Source organism: Cucurbita maxima, unplaced genomic scaffold (genome assembly GCF_002738345.1).
Source record: "Cucurbita maxima cultivar Rimu unplaced genomic scaffold, Cmax_1.0 Cma_Scf00015, whole genome shotgun sequence".
NCBI classification, from domain to species: Eukaryota; Viridiplantae; Streptophyta; class Magnoliopsida; order Cucurbitales; family Cucurbitaceae; genus Cucurbita; species Cucurbita maxima.
The window spans coordinates 671,977-677,253 of record NW_019272031.1 but is presented as its reverse complement, the minus strand read 5'-3'; the positions used below and the strand labels follow the sequence as shown (position 1 = coordinate 677,253).

Sequence of the window (5,277 nt, the reverse complement as noted above, 5' to 3'; positions counted from 1 at the left end):
GAAGAGTTTTTGGTGCCTGCAGTGTTCCTCCAAGTTGGAAGTCAATTCAGTTTTTACAAGATCCTGCAAACTTCCCTTCCCTTACTTCAAATATCCCTCCCGGAATAACAATTGCACTAGAACGACTAGACATGCATGCATCCTTCCATGCATTTGCTAAAGCCTACATTTCACAAGTAACAAAAATTAGCAAACAATCGATCAACTCAAAGAGTGATAATATTGATGTTCATATTGTATATTTACCATCGTGATGTCAGTACCAGGCACTATGTTACCATATGTTTCCAAATCAAAAACAACATCAGCACTAGATTGCGCATCGACGGTAAAAGCTAACAGTAATAACGTCAAAATTGTAGCAACCAAGAAACTCGACTTGATCCTACTCATGCTGCCTTTGCTTTCTTTTCTTTTTTATGTATATTGTTTGAAAACTAGTGAGAGGCAATGATATTTGGTTTTAGATTTGGAACTTTTATGTATTTAATACCAATTGAAGAACAGAAATCAAGTTGGGATGGAGCTAAAAGAAGTTAGGGATCTATCTCCCTCTCTTAATCCAAACATAAATTGATAACTAAATGTTATTTATTGTTTCGCTAAGTTGTCCATCAATGGTTGTCTTGCAATATCTCTCACTTGCCTATGAACCGTTGAATCTCAATGAAACTGGGCATTGGCCAAACCCAACGAAGCACTTGTCGTGGAAGGAAACAAGCTTTCGGCCCCAAATTAATGGTAGCCTTGTAAAAATAAAGTTTCTATAACAAGATGGACTTTGAGTATACATTGAGTATACATTGATTTCAATGTTTGAAAAATTACATGGGTAAGGTGTAGGGTAGGACGTTGAAATTTTTTTTTTTTTAGCTTACTTTATATTTATTGAAATGCTTATTAAGAAAATTTCAAGAGGTCGCCTAACATAAGATTGCCCCAAACCAAATACGCTTAACTTTTGAATCTTATGATTGAGCCACACAAAATAGGTAATGTGATTTTTAGGTATAGTTTTCATTCTTAGGAGCAATTCAAAACAAGTAAATAATATGAGCATATCATTGAAGATGCAAAGGGATTGTCGGGGCCATTAGGTGCCAAATTTGGATTACAAAGCTTGGTCCAAATTCTAGGTATGAGATTACATAGTAGGAGATATGGGAGCAAGGAAAAAAACATATTTAAAGAAACCATGCTGGTTTGTGTGGATAGTTTTCACTCTTATAAGCAATTCAAGACAAGTTGGTAATGTAGCCATGTCATAGTGGATGTTGGAGAATGTCGAGGGAATTAGTGGCTGAATATTCTAAATCTTAGTCTAAATCTTCAACATGGGGGCACCATAGGCCATTTCCAAAAAGCTTCCTTCCCATTTTTATTTCTTAGATATTATTCTAAACATGGAATTCAAAAGATTTAATTATTTAAAAAGGGTTGTCCGAGTTGAAAATTTTTATGATCCAACTCACTGAGTTAGGTCTAGACAAATATCTCAACTCGACCCAGTACAACTCACGAACAACAAATATGTTAAGACTTGAAAACACGAAATAGAGCACCATCAATCTAGACCAAGTTCTGTTTTATTTTCTCTCTTTTGCAATTTTTGTCATTTTTTGTCCTTGTTTACCACGGATTTTGGCCGGTTTGGGTAAGTTCTGGTATAGTAACCTCCTAAAACATTTAGCTTCTTTTGAGATTTAATTTTTCTTAAATTATCGACATTTTTTATAAAACTTAAATTGGTCGAGATAAATAGGTAGATAATTTGATATGAAATGTAAATTCCTAGAATACATGTTAATAATTAGTCACTTAATTTTTTAATCTAAAAATTGCAACTGAAATTACACAATTGACGAAAAAGATAGATTTAAGAACACGACTTACTGGATTAGTCCCCTCTAATGTCAATTATTCTTTTACAATGATGACGGATCCGTGATATCCAACCAATATTGTTAGGAGATCCGATCTCAACTTAGGAATCTATCTCAGAAATTTCTGATGGTAAATGATTTGTCTAGAGTAACTAATAGAGAGGGGTGGTAGATATTTTTGTTGGTTAAATATATATATATATTTTAACTATCCTTCCCTACAGTTGCATCATCTCATTTAGAATTCAAATCTAAAATGAAAAATAAGAGTGAAACAAAACAATTTTATTTTATAATGTCGGGTACTAAAGACATTACATTGTTCCCAACACGAAGTCTCCTTCAAACATTCGACCATCTTATTTATCTCGAAAAGTAAAAGAAAAAAAATTCAAAAGACAGAGCCTCAAATGGATAGAGACGGTCTTCTCTTAATTAAGGTTGTTTATTATTTTGAAGTACTGTGGCAATGAACAATTCCATGAATAATTCAATGAACAATTCAGGGGAGGTTGATAAGGAGAGGCACAAATTTTAGGGTTCTGTTTTTCCTGAGATGATGGGTCTCACATTCGTGCATTGGGATGTAATAGGACCTGTTATTCCGTTGGGAGTGAGGTCAATGTCACGAAATTTCACTTCTTCGCATGGGAAGCTACTGCTGCAAATAAGTTTGATTGCCACGGGAGTTGCAAAACTTCCTCTAATGTTCTCGAAGCTCACTTTACTAATCTTAATTTTCGAAGGAATCTAAAAATCAAAATGAGACAACAAATTTCTGTAAATGGTTTATTTGTGAAAGTTATAGTGACAAAATCAATCAAAGCTTTGAGAATGCGATCAATACCTGTCGATTGCACTGATTCCACGGACAATACTCTTGATCTATTAGAATAGGGTTGCCAACATTGACCATTATAATGTCCAAAAAGTGCATATTGGTGGTGGTGCCGCTAGCAGTAGAACCTGACCACGTTTTGATCCTGACACCATTAGTGGTGTTAATCATCGTGCAGTTATGAGGACACCTTCAACAGGTTCTTCGTTGGTGTATCTTCCAAGACTTTCGACGCTTATGCCATGACCTAGCCCGCATGTCACATTGGCGACTTCAATTTGTCTGCTTCCATCTCCAAGAGAAATGCAATCATCTCCTTTTGCAATTTTAGACTTTGTGATCGTGATCCTATTTGATCGATCGATGTGTATTCCATCAGTGATGGGACTGTTTTCTAGTGCAATTATATTGATATTATGGAATGTGAGGTTGTGCAGTCGAGGACATTCATATGGAAGTTCTTGCTATCAAGTGACGTTATTCTCGTCACGATTGAATTGGTGATGAAGTTGAACCTCAAACTCTAAATATTTTGTATAATCAAATAATATTTTGTGAGAGTCGTAGTAATAAAGGAAAAAATTTGAATAGAACCCAATAAAATTGAAAACTTGATTGTTTAAAGATTATCCTCTAGAAAAGGAAGAACATTTACCAAATTATAAACGTTAGAAGATGAGAGAAGGCATCTAAGAGATCCTTTCAAAAACAACCAGATGCACGAGATTGAAAATGAAAGTCGAAGGCATATTGCTTACAATGGGGAGTTGGGCACAATTTATGCGTTTATAGCAATCATTCTTTCCCCAAGCTTCCTTTCCTGGGCCATCAAAAACTCCTCACCCGATATTGTCAATCTATCAATATGTGAAAAAATAATCCACTTATCTCCTGGAAGAGTTTTTGGTGCCCGCAGTGTTCCTCCAAATTCTAGGTATGAAATTACATCGTACGAGACATGCGAGCAAGGAAAAAACATGTTTAAAGAAACCGTGTTGGTTTGTGTTGATAGTTTTCACTCTTATAAGCAATTCAAGACAACAGGATTAAACTTGTTATTGTTGCTTGAGTGACACGTAGGAATTGTCACCCTTGTACTATAATGACCTCTAGAACATAATAATTAAAGTGGTAAGCGGAAATTCTCACCACTGTACCACTACAACGACCTTTGAAAACATATTGTTAGTTAACACAAGATTTCATAAACCATTTTTTAGGAAAAGCAATCCAGTTCCGACTTTCGTCAAACTACCGTTGTTGGGGATCGAACCCAAACTACCGGCATGACAGGTTTACCACTGTCTAAAAATCTCTGTTGTCAGGGATCGACCCAAGTTCACCACTGTCCAATTTCGAATTCTATTGAAACTACGGAAATAAAATTAAAATCGCCATTGCTGGGGATCGAACCCGGGTCACCTGCGTGACAAGCAGGAATACTCACCACTATACTCTAACGACTCAAAAAAATAAATTAATTTTTAACGCTCCAGATTTTACCAATCGTCTTTAGAAAAAGTGATCCATTGTTAACTCTCTAGATTTTACCAATCATCTTTTGAGCATCATTTCTTCCATTTCTAAGTTTCATGCAATTCTTCTGGTAGATTGCATCTGAACCATTCAATCAAGCATTGATCAAGTTCGATTGTTGAGTGACTCAATTTAGAACAAGGTTCCAAATATCTTTGATCTTGAGAGGTAATCTAATTCTAGCCATCCTCGGTTGATCCGATTTTGTATGAGAAAGTGTGAATTTTATTGATTAAAGGGTTCTTGATTCAACAAAAGCTTAGATCGTTGGGTTGAGGATTTAAGTTGTCTTATCATCTTTCTTAGATTTCTTCTAAATTCGAAAGCTATAGTCAACAATTTTTATTCAAACTTGTTTCTACACGTTCTAAATAAGATTACCAACAAGTATGGTAAAAATATCTAGTACAAAAAATACACCAAACCTATGTACCCATTTCAATCCGCCATTGAAGGCGCTCGAGGAAGCTTGAATTTATAATTCATGGCTACACGCAAATCGTCACTTCTCATCCATTCCATTGGATTTTTGAACTTCCAAGGAACATTTTAATAGAAGAGATCAAAGACCAATATGTCCCCTAGGGTGCCCAATTTAAGAAATTCATTTTCAGGTAAGAATGGAGTAAGTTTCAATTTTCTTTCTATAACCCTTCTCATAAAAAAAATTGATGATTCCATAAACTTTAGGGGACTAAGTTGATCAAGAAATCTCATTCTCGCGTTATGGGTTGAGTTGCAGACCGAGGGAAGAAATCCAAAATTAAGTCCACACACATAGATTTGTTGCTCGAGGGAAGTATAAGGATGAACTTTTGTGAAGAAATCGTGGCCTAAAAGTACCTCGATTGTTTCAACAAATTAGAAAATCCAGTGGGTTTACTTCATACGCAGAACCCTATTTTTATCTAAATTCAATGAGCTATGACTCGAGCTACATTACACTTAATGGTAAGAAGTTAGTCTTTAGATCTACCTTGAAATTCTCTTTAAGTTTCATGAAATTGAGGGGAGAAATGC

The 5,277-nt window shown here is 35.2% G+C and overlaps 1 pseudogene; it reads right to left on the bottom strand.

The window, feature by feature from the left end:
• Positions 1-2,417: 2,417 nt before the first annotated feature.
• LOC111489921 lies at positions 2,418-3,700 on the bottom strand (annotated as a pseudogene).
• Between the last annotated feature and the right edge of the window lie 1,577 nt (positions 3,701-5,277).